Source organism: Panthera onca, chromosome D1 (assembly GCF_046562875.1).
Source record: "Panthera onca isolate mPanOnc1 chromosome D1, mPanOnc1 haplotype 2, whole genome shotgun sequence".
Classification (NCBI taxonomy): Eukaryota; Metazoa; Chordata; class Mammalia; order Carnivora; family Felidae; genus Panthera; species Panthera onca.
The window spans coordinates 33289189-33306865 of NC_138348.1; the positions used below are offsets into that span (position 1 = coordinate 33289189).

Here is a 17677-nt window from a genome sequence, read left to right on the forward strand (position 1 = left end):
CTACTGGCATGTTTTCTTCATCGTGATGCCAATTTGTAATCTTTTCATAGAACATTTGGCCATTGAAAGTTGCAGTAGCATTTTCAGATAGGTGTATGCTTTATGGGAGCTTTTAACGTAATGGGTTTCTTTGTTAAGATTGTGCAGAAATCTTCCACATGAATGTGATGAGGGACATTCAGGCATATTTTGGCTTTCAATTTGAAGCTTTGCTAATATGCTTCTTGGAGGCTCATTTAAGTTACCTTTGGCTGAAATTATGGAGAGTTGCTCCCATATTTCATACAAATCAAATAGAAAAATTAACTTAAAAAAAGTTCAAGCTGTGTTATGTTAGTTTGGATCCTCTGAGCAACAGGCACCAAGACAGGATAAGTCATGCAAGAGATTGGTTGAGTAGTAGCTTGTAAGGGAAATGGGGAGGGAGCCAGAAAAGTCAGGAGAACCATCAGACCATGATGTAGGTCTGATGCATGTGGAGGAGAGAGGGAGGGAAGAAAGGCTGCTAGAAAGGGCCTTAGTTGCAGTGAAGTTCTAAGAAAAATTCAGCATGGCCGATGAGGCTCCCAACCCAAGCTGCCCATCAAAGAAGTCTGCATCTTATAGCTATGGATCTGTGCTCAGTCCCTGGATGGGAGCAGCATGTGGGAAGAGTGGTATTGGCTCGAACACAGGGGTGGATTCAGAGAATAGCATCTGGGGCCCTTGGTCAATTATGCTTCTGACAGTGAATCTGGCAGGTCATTTCCATGGCCTCCAAACTTCCAGGCACTTCCATCACCTGTGTTACAAGGTCTCATGACCTACATAGTTAATGTTTTCCTCAAGTATTAGTGTCACAAAATGATTGAAAAGGAACATGCGATGCCTCACTGAGATACATCTGATGGTATTATCCAGTGCTAGAAACCTAGGCTTCGTCAATCCTTGACATCCTTCTTCCACATTCTCAACTCCAGCCAATCAGCAACTGAGTTCTGCTGATTTCAGTCCCTAACTCTGTGATTCCCTCCATGTGTCTGCACATTAGAACCATCTGGAGATCTTTAAAAAATTCCAAAGGCCAGGCCACATCCAGATCAATTAAATCACAGCTTTATTTATTTATTTTTTTGAACCTTCCCAAATGACTCCAGACAAATTTGGAAACCAGTTTCTTCAATATTTTCAAATCTGACTTCTCTCCATCCCTACTACCATGGCCCTAGTCCTTTCTCATTTGGATGACTGACCAGCTCCCTCTTTGGTCACTGTGCTTATAATCTTTTCCCTCTCATATTTATTCTGTCCACAGAAACCCACTGACCTCCCAGAAATGCAAATCTGATTATGTAACTACTCTGCTTCCAGCTCTCCCACAGCCCCCCACCCCCACATCTAAAGCATCGCTTCCCAACCCTTTCTTCCCCCTGCCCCCACGGCATCCACCAGCATAACACACATCCTCAGCGAGTCTTATACATGGCAATTTTCAACCCTGGGGGAGGAGCATCTGAATATTGGAGAAAGACCCACAGCTTGTGCAACTTGTAAAACAATTTTCTCCTCCACCCCCTTTTTCTTCTTTCCCCTCCCTCATTCTGATGTGTGCTCTCCAGCCAAAGGGATTAAACCTTATGTGGAATACAGGACCACCTTTTTTATCTGCCCTATCTCCATGATCTCATCATCTGCCTTGTTACTTTTGCTACTTAGGCTCCCAACTTCTGAAAGTTCCTGGTATAAATGATGTTGTTCCCATCTTTTATGCCTTTTGCTTATTTCTGTTCTTTCTGGAATGCCTCCCCTTTAACCTTTTTCTGTAGTGCTTTCCCTTAAACTAACTTGACATTTTGAAACCAACCATTAAGTCAACCCTGTGCTCACCTCTGCAAAGCCTTCTCTGACTCACTACTCCAGCCAGGTTGGGACCGACACTTCTTTCATTATCAAAGATCCTGTGTACTTGTTTTATTAATTTTGCAATGTTGTACTAGCAATACCTGTTTTAAGGGATCCATATTCACCATTCTCTTTTTCTAGAATTGTAGCTTTTTTCTTTTTAAAAATAATTTTTATTTTTTTAATGCCATTATAATTAATGTACAGTGTTACATTGGTTTCAGGTATACAATACAGTGATTCAGCAATTCTATACATTACTCAGGGATCACCACATAAGTGCACTCTTTTTTTTTTTTTTTTTTTTTTTTTTAATTTAAATCCAAGTTAGTTAGCATATAGTGCAACAATGATTTCAGGAGTAGATTCCTTAATGTCGCTTACCCATTTAGCCCATCCCTCCACCCAAAACCCCTCCAGTAACCCTCTGTTCTCCATGTTTAAGAGTTTCTTATGTTCTGTCCCCCTCCCTGTTCTTATATTATTTTTCCTTCCCTTCCCTTGTGTTCATCTGTTCTGTGTCTTAAAGTCCTCATATGTGTGAAGTCATATGATATTTGTCTTTCTCTGACTAATTTCACTTAGCATAATACCCTCTAGTTCCATCCACATAGTTGCAAACAGCAAGATTTCATTCTTTTTGATTGCTGAGTAATACTCCATTGCATATATATATATACCACATCTTCTTTATCCATTCATCTATCGATGGACATTTGGGCTCTTTCCATACTTTGGCTATTGTTGATAGTGCTGCTGTAAACATGGGGGTGCATGTGCCCCCTTTGAAACAGCATAACTGTATCCTTTGGATAAATACCTAGTAGTGCAATTACATGGTCGTAGGGAATTTCTATTTTTAATTTTTTGAGGAACCTCCATACTGTTTTCCAGAGTGGCTGCACCAGTTTTCATTCCCACCAGCAGTGCAAAAGAGATCCTCTTTCTCTGCATCCTTGCCAACATCTGTTGTAGCCTGAGTTGTTAAATTTAGCCATTCTGACGGGTGTGAGGTGACATCTCATTGTGGTTTTGATTTGTATTTCCCTGATGATGAGTGATGTTGAGCACTCTTTCATGTGTCAGTTGGCCATCTGGATGTATTCTTTGGAGAAGTATCTATTCATGTCTTTTGCCCATTTCTTCACTGGATGATTTGTTTTTTGGGTGTTGAGTTTGAGAAGTTCTTTGTAGATTTTGGATACTAACCCTTTATCCGATATGTCATTTGCAAATATCTTCCCCCATTCTGTCAGTTGCCTTTTAGTTTTGCTGATTGTTTCCTTCGCTGTGCAGAAACTTTTTACCTTGATGAGGTCCCAATAGTTCATTTTTGCTTTTGTTTCCCTTGCCTCTGGAGACTTGTTGAGTAAGAAGTTGCTGCAGCCAAGATCAAAGAGTTTTTGCCTGCTTTCTCCTCGAGGATTTTGATAGCTTCCTGTCTTACATTGAGGTCTTTCATCCACTTTGAGTTTATTTTTGTGTATTGTGTACAAAAGTGGTACAGGTTCATTCTTCTGCATGTCACTGTCCAGTTTTCCCAGGACCACTTGCTGAAAAGACTGTCTTTATTCCATTAGATATTCCTTCCTCTTTGTCAAAGATTAGTTGACCATACGTTTGTGGGTCCATTTCTGGGTTCTCTATTCTGTTCCATTGATCTGAGTGTCTGTTCTTGTGCCAGTACCATACTGTCTTAATGATTACAGTTTTGTAATACAACTTGAAGTCCAGGATTGTGATGCCTCCTTTTTTTTTTTTTCCCAGGATTGCTTTGGCTATTTGGGGTCTTTTCTGGTTCCACACAAATTTTAGGATTGTTTGTTCTAGCTCTGTGAAGAATACTGGTGTTATTTTGATAGGGATCGCGTTGAATATGCAGATTGCTTTGGGTAGTATCAACATTTTAACAGTATTTGTTCTTCCTATCCAGGAGCATGGAATCTTTTTCCATTTCTTTGTGTCTTCTTCAATTTCTTTCATAAGCTTTCTATAGTTTTCAGCGTATAGATTTTTCACCTCTTTGATTAGATTTATTCCTAGGTATTTTATGGGTTTTGGTGCAATTGTGAATGGGATCAATTCCTTGATTTCTCTTTCTGTCACTTCATTGTTGGTGTATAGGAATGCAACCGATTTCTGTGCGTTGATTTTATATCCTGCGACTTTGCCAAATTCATGAATCAGTTCTAGCAGTTTTTTGGTGGAATCTTTTGGGTTTTCCATATAGAGTATCATGTCATCTGTGAAGAGTGAAACTTTGACCTCCTCCTGGGCTATTTGGATGCCTTTTATTTTTTTGTGTTGTCTGATTGCCGAGGCTAAGATTTCCAATACTATTTTAGATAACAGTGGTGAGAGGAGACATCCCTGTCTTGTTCCTGACCTTAGGGGAAAAGCTCTCAGTTTTTCCCCATTGAGGATGATATTAGCGTCGGGTCGCTTGTATATGGCTTTTATGATCTCGAGGTATGCTCCTTCTATCCCTACTTTCTTGAGGGTTTTTATCAAGAAAGGATGCTGTATTTTGTCAAATGCTTTCTCTGCATCTATTGAGAGGATCATACGGTTCTTGTCCTTTCTTTTACTGATGTGATGAATCATGTTAATTGTTTTGCAGGTATTGAACCAACGCTGCATCCCAGGTATAAATCCCACTTGGTTGTGGTAAATAATTTTTTTAATGTATTGTTGGATCTGGTTGGCTAATATCTTGTTGAGGATTTTTGCATCCATGTTCATCAGGGAAATTGGTCTATAGTTCTCCTTTTTAGTGCGGTATTCATCTGGTTTTGGAATCAAGGTAATGTTGGCTTCATAGAGTTTGGAAGTTTTCCTTCCATTTCTATTTTTTGGAACAGATCCAAGACAATAGGTGTTAATTCTTCCTTAAATGTTGGGTAGAATTCCCCTGGAAAGCCATCTGGCCCTGGACTCTTGTTTTTTGGGAGATTTTTGATAACTAATTCGATTTCTTTACTTAGGTTATAGGTCTGTTCAAATTTTCTATTTCTTCCTGTTTCAGTTTTGATAGTGTATATATTTCTAGGAATTTGTCCATTTCTTCCAGATTGCCTATTTTATTGGCATATAATTGTTCATAATGTTCTCTTATTATTGTTTTTATTTCTGTTGTGTTGGTTGTGATCTCTCCTCTTCCATTCTTGATTTTACTTATTTGGGTCCTTTCCTTTTTCTTTTTGATCAAGTGGCTAGTGATTTTTCAATTTTGTTAATTCTTTCAGAGAACCAGCTTCTGGTTTCATTGACATGTTCTACTGGTTTGTTTTTTTTTTTTTTTTGGTTTTGATAGCATTAATTTCTGCTCTAATCTTTGTTATTTCCTGTCTTCTGCTGGTTTTGGGTTTTATTTGCTGTTCTTTCTCCAGCTCCTTAAGGCGTGAGGTTAGGTTGTGTATCTGAGACCTTTCTTCCATCTTTAGGAAGGCCTAGATTGCTATATAATTTCCTCTTATGACTGCCTTTGCTGCGTCCCAGAGGTTTTGGGTTTTGGTGTTAACATTTTCATTGGCTTCCATGTACTTTTTAATTTCCTCTTTAACTTCTTGCCTAGCCCATACATTCTTTAGTAGGATATTCTTTAGTCTGCAAGTATTTGTTACCTTTCCAAATTTTTTTCTTGAGGTTGATTTTGAGTTTCATAGCGTTGTGGTCTGAAAATATGCATGGTATGATCTCGATCTTTTTGTACTTACTTAGGGCTGATTTGTTTCCCAGCATGTGGTCTATTCTAGAGAATGTTCCATGTGCACTGGAGAAGAATGTATATTCTGCTGCTTTAGGATGAAATGTTCTGAATATATCTGTTAATTCCATCTGGTCCAATGTGTCATTCAAAGCCATTGTTTCTTTGTTGATTTTCTGATAAGATTATCTGTCCATTGCTGTGAGTGGGGTGTTGAAGTCCTCTACTATTATGGTATTATTATCAATGAATTTATGTTTGTGATTAATTGATTTATATATTTTGGGTGTTTCACATTTGGAATATAAATATTTACAATTGTTAGGTCTTCTTGGTGGATAGACCCCTTAATTATGATATAATGTCCTTCTTTATCTCTCGATTCAGTCTTTATTTTAAAGTCTAGATTGCCTGATATAAGTATGGCTACTCCGGCTTTCTTTTGTCAACCATTAGCATGATAGATGCTTCCCCATCTCCTTATTTTCAATCTGAAGGTGTCTTTAGGTCTAAAGTCTTTAGGTCTAAAGTGGGTCTTTTGTAAACAGCATATACATGGATCTTGTTTTCTTATTCATTCTGTTACCCTATGTCTTTTGATTGGAGCATTTAGTCCATTGACATTTAGAGTGAGTACTGAAAGATATGAATTTATTGTCATTATGTTGCTTGTAGAGTTGGAGTTTCTGGTGGCGTTCTCTGGTCCTTTCTACTCTTTGTTGCTGTTGCTGTTATGTATGTATGTATGTATGTATGTATGTATTTTCATCTTTTCTCCCCTCAGAGAGTCCCCCTTAAAATTTGTTACAGGGCTGATGTAGTGGTCACGAGCTCCTTTAATTTTTGTTTGTTTGGGAAACACTTAATCTCTCCTGTTTTGAATGACAGCCTAGCTGGATAAAGAATTCTTGGCTGCATATTTTTCTATTTCAGCACATTGAATATATCCTGCCACTCCTTTCTGGACTGCCAAGTTTCTGTGGATAGGTCTGCTGCAAACCTGATCTGTCTTACCTTGTAGGTTAAGGACCTCTTTCCCTTGCTGCTTTGAGGATTCTTTCCTTGCCTGAGTATTTTGTGAATTTGACTATGATATGCTTTGTTGATGGTCAGTTTTTGTTGAATCTAATGGGAGTCCTCTGTGCTTCCTGGATTTTGATGTCTGTGTCTTCCCCCAGGTTAGGAAAGTTTTCCACTATGATTGTTCACATAACCCTTCTACCCTTTTTCTCTCTCTTCATCTTCTGGGACCCTATGATTCTGATGTTGTTCCTTTTTAATGAGTCACTGATTTCTCTAATTCTTAAATCCTGTTCTTTTGCCTTAGTCTCCCTCTTTCTTCCTGCTTCATTATTCTCCATAAGTTTATTCTCTATATCACTGATTCTCTGCTCTGCCTCATCCATCCTTGCCTCCATGGCATCCATTGAGATTGCAGCTCAGTTATAGCATTTTTTATTTCATCTGGACTAGATTTACTTCTTTTATATCTGCAGAAAGGGATTCTAATCTATTTTCGACTCCAGCTAGTATTCTTATTATCGTGTTTCTAAATTCTGGTTCAGACGTCTTGCTCGTGTCTGTGTTGGTTAAGTCCCTGGCTGTCGCTTCTTCCTGATCTTTCTTTTGAGGTGAATTCCTTTGTTTTGTCATTTTGAAGGGAGAAAAGGAATTAATGAGGTTAAAAAAATTAAAATTAAAGAATTAAAATTAAAAAATTAAAAACAACACACCCACAAAAAAAATCAAGTCAATGATGCTAGATCCTAGGTGTGTTTGGTCTGGGTGTTGAAAGGGGCTTGATAGAGAAAAAAGGGAGGAAAAAAGAAAGAAAAAATCATTTGAAAATTTGAAAAAATGAATACACTGAAATAGAATATAATGAAATGATAGAAGTAAAATAGAATTTGAAAAAGTTTACACAAAAGTAAAAAATATAGTATAAAAAAATGAAAGAAACATTTTTAATAAACATTGAAGGGGTGCCTGGGTGGCTCAGTCAGTTAAGCATCTGACCTCTGCTTAGGTCATGATCTTGCAGTCCGTGAGTTCGAGCCCCACATCTGGTTCTGTGTTGACAGCTCAGAGCCTGGACCCTGCCTCGGATTCTATGTCTCCCTCTCTCTCTCTGCTTCTCCCCTGCTCATGCTCTGTCTCTCTCTGTATCCAAAATAAATTTTAAAAAGATTTTAAAAAATTGAAAATAAAAATAATTTTTTCTCTTTCTGTATTCAAGAAAAAGAAAAGAAACAAAAAAGAAGAAAAAGAAAAGAAAATTGAATAGATGGATCAGCGAACAGACTGAAATAAGATTGAAATTACTTCGTTTTTCCCTAGAAGTCAAACTAAGAAGTGCTTTATAGTCCGTAAACCAAGCAGGCAGAGAGACTTGTGTTCCTGAAGAGTGAGGTTGGCCCAGTTTGGCGGGGCTTAGTGCAATGGCTCCATTATCCACTAGATGGCGCTGCTTAGCTTCCTGGGATGGATTGTTGTGGCGCTTTTAGGTGTAAGTGCACATGCGAGGGAGCGGTGAAAATGGCGTCATCCAGCTACCCAGTCTCTACTATCAGAACTCTGTTCCCAGTCAGCAATCGCGCACCCATCCTTTGTCTTCAGCTTCCACCCACTCCCCGCTTTTACACTGTTTTGACCAAGCCCTAAGCAGCACCTCCCTCCTTAGTTTTATCTCAGATGCGGCTGTTTTTCCTGACCCCTGACTTCTGAAGGACTGTGGCTTTGACCTGTTCTGCCCCTCTGCGGGAGGGTCTCATGGAGCAATGGCCGGGTGCCAGCCACACCAAGGAACATTCGTGGGACTGTACTGCTGATGCCCAGAGATTGTGGCTGGGTGCCAGCCCGCCCCAGAAAAAGTTCACGCGATTGTGTAGCAGCAGCATTTCAGGGATTATGGCAAATCACAACACGCAACTGACACCAGGGTTCACCTGCAACAACCTTTTTCTAGCACCAGCAAATGTGGCTGATCTCCCAGGTCCACTGGTGCCTTTGCCTTTGGGGGACCCAAACAGCCTCTACCAGATGTTCTTCCAGCAGGGGAACTGCCTCTTTCTGTATGGCTCGAAGACTCCGGGACTTCACTCTGCTCCTGGGGATTCGCCCTTCTCACCAGAGCACCACCAGGTATTGAGCTACGGAGTTGCAGACCTGTACTCCCCCTGTTTATAGTCTTAATCGAATTTAAACCCTCTCCTTCCTCCTTTCTCCATTTTTAGTTCAGTCCATGTGGCTGTTTCCACTTTTCCACTTTCTCTCCAGCTGCTTTGGGGGGGGGGTGCTTTTCCTGTACTCTCCTCCCATCTCTGTCCTCTCTCCGCAAGCAAAAACGGTTCCCTGCCCTCCATGGCTTCTCTCTCCTCCAGTTCACCTGTCTGTGCCGCGTACCTGCTGAGTTCTGTGGTTCAGGTTGTGTAGATTGTTGTGTTAATCCTCAAATCAGTTTTCTAGGTGTGCAGGATGGTTTAGTGTTGATCTGGCTATATTTCATGGATGAGAGACACAAAAAAACTTTCATGCTGTTCTGCCATGTTGGCTCCACTGAATTGCAGTTTTTATAATACTTTGATAACACTTTTTAATACTTTGAACTCAAGTAATTTATAGCAGGACATTGTGATTACCAGAAGCTAGAGTCATAAAATATCAATATTGGAAGGGGCTTTTAAATGCAATTTTGTTCAATCACTAAAGTTTTGTTTATATCACGTTTAGTAAATTTGAGGAGGGTGCTATTTACCCAAATGGAAATATCCCAACATATTTTGGGAATAAAAAATTCTAGTATATGCTGAGAAATTAACAGAAAAGGGTAGATGAAGCCTCCAAGGGAAAGAGTTTAGACAGAAGACAAAGGACAGACAGACTCATCATTACACAAAACCTGCCTTCAGAAAACATGAAGGGATTAAGAGATACCAGTTCAGGAGACAGAAGATTTGCAGAAGGAGAACCAGTGTACCGTTATTAAAAAACAGAGAAAGGAGTGTTTTAAGAAACAGAGGGTGACTATGGGGACAGTAGCCCAAGAAGCTCAGACGGCAGTGGTCCCATAAAGTTCCTTTTGGATGCGATGCCTGCTCCTAGGAAGAAGATCCACTGAGGAAGAATATGAACCTCCAAGAAATCAGACTGGACAAATTTATGGGACCCCAACCTCTCCAACCAGAACCTAAACCCAAGTAGTTCTTGCCCTTCTTTGGGGACTCAGAAACTTTTTGCAATTGTAAAAAAACCTATTGACTCTATCCTTAGAAAAATGCATGTAGGTGCATATGCACACATTTTCACATATAATTGCTCATACTTCATTCTACTACCCACCCGAAACCATCCCTAGTGAAGCTTCTACATTGACCCCCACATTAGCACACATTGTTCTCCTGTCAGTGCCAAGGCTTGCTTGAATAATGAGGACAGGTGATCTACTTGAGGATTAAGAACTACTTCTTCCTGCTCAAATCTTAGGTGGACTAAACCTGTAGAGGCCTTAGAAATTCTCTGTAGTGCTTTACTCAGCACTAGACTAACTAGATGTACCCCTAGGTGCTCCCAAGACTGCCCAGTCTGCAGATTGAACATTTTCCTAGATTCCTGTCTGTTGACCAACCACGTCACTCAGTTAGACTCGCTAGCCGCCATGCTTCTCTGTGACTCAGCTTCTGAAAAGACCTCCTTGCGAATTTTAACCAGCAACCATGACGTACCTCATGTCCACCTGTCTGGCTTCTGCCTTCCACGTCTTTTAAATGACTCACCCTCATTTAGTCCTTCTTCAAATTATAGAATTTAGAGAGGCAATGAAAACATTCTGGTTTGCGGAAATAGAAAAACGGGTGTTTAAATTTTTATGAGAAAGGGAGAAGAGTTAGAGTCAAACTTTGTCAATCTCAGCCCAATAGAATTGCAGTGGCATGGAAAATTCAAAGCATTGGACAATTCTTAAAAATACTAAATTTGTGATTTATCTTGTTAAGTTATTCTGTCCTCTTGATTTTCTTAGGAATGTTTTTACAATAACTAGATGGAGAGTGGACATGTTGGGAAACCGCCCTGGGATACAACATGTACTTTGATCCATGCATGTTGTTAGTAATGGGAACTGGATTTCTCTTCAAGAGAGAATTTTAGAGTTTGATAAATAATGGCAATTTCTGGGGCACCTGGAAGGCTCAGTCAGTTGAGTGTCTGACTTTGGCTGGGGTCATGATCTCACAGCCTGTGGCTTCGGGCCCCACATAGGGTTCTGTGCTGACAGCTCTGAGCCTGGAGCCTGCTTTGGATTCTGTCTCCCTCTCCCTCTGCCCCTCTTGCAACTTGCACTCTGTCTGTCTCTCTCTCAAAATACAAATAAATGTAAAAAAAAAATAGCAATTTCTTAAAGTGGAACATGAGGGCACCTGGGTGGCTCTCAGTTGGTTAAGTGTCCAACTTCGGCTCAGGTAATCATCTCATGGCTCATGAGTTTGGACCCTGTGTCGGACTCTGTGCTGACAGCTCAGAGCCTAGAGCCTGCTTCAGATTCTGTGTCTCCTTCTCTCTCTGCCCACCCTACCCACACTCTCTCTTTCTCTCAAAAATAAATAAACATTAAAAAAAATTTAAAAATAAAGTGAAACATGAGCTTTGGGTAAAAAAAAAGTAAAAATGTGAGTGTGAAAAAATATTAGTTTAGCAATGATTATTTTAGTTACTTGTATGTTTGATTTTTAAGGGGGTATGAATCTGGATAAAGAATTAAAAATGCTGCCCCTGCTGCACAATGAGATTTTTAGGGTGATAGCTCTGAGCTATCTGGTCCTGTGGTATTGGATTACAAAACTTATAGAGTTGTATACCATAGCCTTTACTGCCTACAAAACACAAAACAGCCCAGATGTCAAGGGAATTCAGGATGGAATGCAGACTGTGACAAATGAATCTAACTATATTATAAATATAGGGCATAGTCTCCCTGAAGGGTGTGGGAAAGAAAGGAGTTGACCCAAATAACTCAGGAAAATTGTGTTTTGCCTAGATTCTGTAAGGATAAAGGCAAAAAGAACTGTACAAAAGCACTGGTGAATTTGTTTCTCTCAGGGGGTACAGTTCAACAACTCTGACACCATTTTCCATGTTTGCTAGGGTTGAAAAAAATAAGTAAATATATTTTAGATGGTTAAGAATCAGGTGGCAGGTTATTTACTGTTAGAGAAAAAAAGTGACAAATCTGCCGGCTGGGGTAGGGGCTAGGGTTTCCTATACGAATAGGTCAGTACAGATATAAATATAGATATATGTGTTTACAGTGGTTACTATGATGCACATATTTCCCAGCTCTGTTCCTTGGGAGGGTTGAGAAGCAATGGCACCCAGTAGCAACCAGCACACCCAAGATCTTGTTTTCTTAATGCTAGTCTTCAATAAAAGGAACCAGGACTCTTTGGAGAAATGGCTGCTGGTTTTTAGGACTGGACAGGAAAGACACAAGATAAGCCTGGAGTATCTTATAGTATTAGAAAGTAAGGGGGTGAGGAGGAGATGAGGGCATATCAGAAGGACACGGGCCAACCAGAAGGAGCTGCTGATGGCCAAAGCTGTAACAACTTGAGTAACAAATGACAATCATTGGATTATCTAAAAAATAAAATAAATATCCATAGATTCATGTCCGTTGAGACTGAATAAATAAGTAAATAAAGAGTGTGCACGCTGGGGAGGGACAAATCTTATCCACAAGGAATGAGGGAAATAGAAATCAAAAGAAATCACCAATAGAACACCATAGTGGTAAATGCTGCAGGCAAGATCCCCTGATGATTGCCAAAGTCAGCCAAGGAAGCTTTAAGAAAAACCTGAATATCAGCCTAGTTTCAAACTATCTCCCCTCCAAAAAGTCATTCCCTGCTGTAGTGGTTTTCATATCGTTTCAAATGTTTTGATATTCTCCCTCCAGGAGGTGGAGACTAATTCCTCTTCCCATGACTGTGGGCTGTACTTAGTGTCTCACTTCTAGGAAAGAGAATATAGAGAAATCTGGCCGAAGTCACCTGAACCAAGTGATCACGGTTAATGTTACTGGTTGATATGGACTCCCTGGTCTGATGTTACTGGAACTGCAGTGTCACCTCCCTGGGATTCTTCCCTCCAACCCAGAACATCTGTATAATCATGAGAGAACACCAGACGAGTCTGAATGGAGAGCTGTGCTACAGGAAAGCTAATCACTACTCTTGAAAACAAAGTTACAAAAGAGAAGGAAAGACTGAGAAACCATCACAGGTTGAACCCAAGGAAAGAAACCAAATGCAACGAGGTACCATGGATTGGACCCTGGAACAGAAACCTGAATAAAACCCACAGTGTGGTTAATAGTATTGTACCAGTGTTAATTTCTTATTTTTGATACATGTACCATAATTATACAAATGTTTCTAAATGGTTGTGTAAATATACCAGAGTTATATCTAAAGGAATGATGGGTGAAAGTTATATGGAAACTCTTGATACTGTATTTTCTTTTTGTTTTGTTTTTATAACTCTAAAGTTCTTTTAATATAAAAAAAAAACATGCTGCTCTTGAAGTTCATACATGAAAATTCAGAGATTTGGGGGTTTTTGTTTATTTTTATGAATATTGTATATTTTGTTATTTTTCCATTTTAACATGATAACTTGTCATTTGGTAGAAGAGTATTTAAACATAGTTCTTAGTACCTGGAATTTATTTAAAGTAAGGGCTTTATCCCACTTTACTTTTGGTCTTTTTTTTTTAATTTAACTTTATTTTTTATTTTTTAAAATTTACATCCAAATTAGTTAGTATATAGTGAAGCAATGATTTCAGTAGATTCCTTAATGCCCCTTACCCATTTGGCCCATCCCTCCCCCGCAACCCTTCCAGCAACCCTCAGTTTGTTCTCCATAGTTATAAGTCTCTTATGTCCTCCTCCCTGTTTTTCTGTTATTTTTGTTTCCCTTCCCTTATGTTCATCTGTTTTGTCTCTTAAAGTCCTCATATGAGTGAAGTCATATGATTTTTGTCTTTCTCTGACTGACTAATTTCGCTTAGCATAATACCCTCTAGTTCCATCCACATAGTTGCAAATGGCAAGATTTCATTCTTTTTGATCGCCGAGTAATACTCCATTGTATATATATACACCACATCTTCTTTATCCATTCATTCATCGATGGACATTTGGGCTCTTTCCATACTTTGGCTATTGTTGATAGTGCTGCTATAAACATGGGGGTGCATGTGTCCCTTTGAAACAGCACACCTGTATCCCTTGGATAAATGCCTAGTAGTGCAATTGCTGGGTCGTAGGGTAGTTCTATTTTTAGTTTTTTGAGGAACCTCCATACTGTTTTCCAGAGTGGCTGCACCAGCTTGCATTCTCACCAACAGTGCAAAAGAGATCCTCTTTCTCCGCATCCTTGCCAACATCTGTTGTTGCCTGAGTTATTAAAGTTAGCCATTCTGACAGGTGTAAGGTGGTATCTCATTGTGGTTTTGGTTTATATTTCCCTGATGATGAGTGATGTTGAGCACTCTTTCATGTGTCAGTTGGCTATCTGGATGTATTCTTTGGAGAAGTGTCTATTCATGTCTTTTGCCCATTTCTTCACTGGATGATTTGTTTTTTGGGTGTTGAGTTTTAGAAGTTCTTTGTAGATTTTGGATACTAACCCTTTATCCGATATGTCATTTGCAAATATCTTCCCCCATTCTGTCAGTTGCCTTTTAGTTTTGCTGATTGTTTCCTTCGCTGTGCAGAAACTTTTTACCTTGATGAGGTCCCAATAGTTCATTTTTGCTTTTGTTTCCCTTACCTCTGGAGACTTGTTGAGTAAGAAGTTGCTGCAGCCAAGATCAAAGAGGTTTTTGCCTGCTTTCTCCTCGAGGATTTTGATGTCTTCCTGTCTTACATTTAGGTCTTTTATCCATTTTGAGTTTATTTTTGTGTATTGTGTACAAAAGTGGTCCACGTTCATTCTTCTGCATGTCACTGTCCAGTTTTCCCAGCACCACTTGCTGAAGAGACTGTCTTTATTCCATTGGATATTCTTTCCTGCTTTGTCAAAGATTAGTTGCCCATATGTTTGTGGGTCCATTTCTGAGTTCTCTATTCTATTCCATTGATCTGAGTGTCTGTTCTTGTGCCAGTACCGTACTGTGTTGATGATTACAGCTTTGTAGTATAGCTTGAAGTCTGGGATTGTGATGCCTCCTGCTTTGGTTTTCTTTTTCAGGATTGCTTTGGCTATTTGGGGTCTTTTCTGGTTCCACACAAATTTTAGGATTATTTGTTCTAGCTCTGTGAAAAATGCTGGTGTTACTTTGATAGGGATCACGTTGAATATGTAGACTGCTTTGGGTAGTATTGACATTTTAACAATATTTGTTCTTCCTATCCAGGAGCATGGAATCTTTTTCCATTTCTTTGTGTCTTCTTCAATTTCTTTCATAAGCTTTCTATAGTTTTCAGCGTATAGATTTTTCACCTCTTTGATTAGATTTATTCCTAGGTATTTTATGGGTTTTGGTGCAATTGTGAATGGGATCAATTCCTTGATTTCTCTTTCTGTCACTTCATTGTTGGTGTATAGGAATGCAACCGATTTCTGTGCGTTGATTTTATATCCTGCGACTTTGCCAAATTCATGAATCAGTTCTAGCAGTTTTTTGGTGGAATCTTTTGGGTTTTCCATATAGAGTATCATGTCATCTGTGAAGAGTGAAACTTTGACCTCCTCCTGGGCTATTTGGATGCCTTTTATTTCTTTGTGTTGTCTGATTGATGAGGCTAAGACTTCCAGTACTATGTTGAATAACAGTGGTGAGAGGAGACATCCCTGTCTTGTTCCTGACCTTAGGGGGAAAGCTCTCAGTTTTTCCCCTTTGAGGATGATATTAGCGTCGGGTCGCTTGTATATGGCTTTTATGATCTCGAGGTATGCTCCTTCTATCCCTACTTTCTTGAGGGTTTTTATCAAGAAAGGATGTTGTATTTTGTCAAATGCTTTCTCTGCATCTATTGAGAGGATCATACGGTTCTTGTCCTTTCTTTTACTGATGTGATGAATCATGTTAATTGTTTTGCAGGTATTGAACCAACGCTGCATCCCAGGTATAAATCCCACTTGGTTGTGGTAAATAATTTTTTTAATGTATTGTTGGATCTGGTTGGCTAATATCTTGTTGAGGATTTTTGCATCCATGTTCATCAGGGAAATTGGTCTATAGTTCTCCTTATTAGTCGGGTCTCTGTCTGGTTTTGGAATCAGGGTAATGCTGGCTTCATAGAAAGAGTTTGGAAGTTTTCCTTCCATTTCTATTTTTTGAAACAGTTTCAAGAGAATAGGTGTTAATTCTTCCTTAAATGTTTGGTAGAATCCCCTGGAAAGCCATCTGGCCCTGGACTCTTGTTTTCTGGCAGATTTTTGATTACTAATTTGATTTCCTTACTGGTTATGGGTCTGTTCAAATTTTCTATTTCTTCCTGTTTCAGTTTTGGTAGTGTATGTGTTTCTAGGAATTTGTCCATTTCTTCCAGATTGCCTATTTTATTGGCATATAATTGCTCATAATATTATCTTATTATTGTTTTTATTTTTGTTGTGTTGGTTGTGATCTCTCCTCTTCCATTCTTGATTTTACTTATTTGGGTCCTTTGTTTTTTCTTCTTGATCAATTTGGTTAGTGGTTTATCAATTTTGTTAATTCTTTCAGAGAACTAGCTTCTGGTTTCATTGATCTGTTCTACTGTTTTTTTGTTTTTGATAGCATTAATTTCTGCTCTAATCTTTATTATTTCCTGTTTTCTGCTGGTTTGGGGTTTTATTTGCTGTTCTTTCTCCAGCTCCTTAAGGCGTAAGGTTAGGTTGTGTATCTGAGATCTTTCTTCCTTCTTTAGGAAGGCCTGGATTTCTATATACTTTCCTCTTATGACTGCCTTTGCTGCATCCCAGAGGTTTTGGGTTTTGGTGCTTTCATTTTCATTGACTTCCATATACTTTTTAATTTCTTCTTTAACTGCTTGGTTAGCCCATTCATTCTTTAGTAGGATGTTCTTCAGTCTCCAAGTATTTGTTACCTTTCCAAATTTTTTCTTGTGGTTGATTTCGAGTTTTATAGCATTATGGTCTGAAAATATGCATGATATGATCTCGATCTTTTTGTTCTTACTTAGGGCTGATTTGTGTCCCAGTATATGGTCTATTCTGGAGACCGTTCCATGTGCACTGGAGAAGAATGTATATTCTGCTGCTTTAGGATGAAATGTTCTGAATATATCTGTTAAGTCCATCTGGCCCAGTGTCTCATTCAAAGCCATTGTTTTCTTGTTGATTTTTTGACTAGATGATGTGTCCATTGTTGTGAGTGGGGTGTTGAAATCTCCTACTATTATGGTATTACTATTGATGAGTTTCTTTATGTTTGTGATTAATTGATTTATATATTTGGGTGCTTCCACATTTGGCGCATACATGTTTACAATTGTTAGGTCTTCTTGGTCTATAGACCTCTTGATTATGCTATAATGCTCTTCTGCATCTCTTGATACAGTCCTTATTTTAAAGTCTATATTGTCTGATATAAGTATGGCTACTCCGGCTTTCTTTTGTTGACCATTAGCATGATAGATAGTTCTCCATCCCCTTATTTTCAATCTGTAGGTGACTTTAGGTCAATGTGGGCGTCTTGTAAACAGCATATAGATGGGTCTTGTTTTCTTATCCATTCTGTTACCCTATGTCTTTTGGAGCATTGAGTCCATTGACGTTTAGAGTGAGTACTGAAAGATACGAATTTATTGCCATTATGATGCTTGTAGAGTTGGAGTTTCTGGTGGCATTCTCTGGTCCTTTCTAATCTTTTGTTGCTTTTGGTATTTATTTATTTATATTTATATATATTTTTTCATCTTTTCTCCCCTCTGAGAGTCCCCCTTAAACTTTCTTGCAGGCCTGGTTTAGTGATCACAAACTCCTTTAATTTTTGTTCGTCTGGGAAACTTTTTATCTCTCCTTCTATTTTGAATGACAGCCTTGCTGGATAAAGAATTCTTGGCTGCATATTTTTTCTGATTC

General features: G+C 38.9%; 1 protein-coding gene across 5 annotated transcripts in view; it reads left to right on the forward strand.

Annotated features, from left to right (window-relative positions):
- Positions 1-17677, forward strand: part of CCDC34 (coiled-coil domain containing 34) — a 170158-nt gene that overhangs the window by 33960 nt on the left and 118521 nt on the right. The window contains exons 6-7 of one of the 5 annotated variants that reach the window (XR_014135293.1): positions 7824-8728; positions 12537-12952. The exons of 1 other annotated variant lie outside the window; for it this stretch is intronic. The gene's annotated coding sequence lies outside the window, so the exon portion shown is untranslated. Of the gene's footprint in view, positions 1-7823; positions 8729-12536; positions 12953-17677 lie in introns of those variants that run through there. 3 more of the 5 variants (XR_014135294.1, XR_014135295.1, XR_014135296.1) reach the window with 3 other exon arrangements.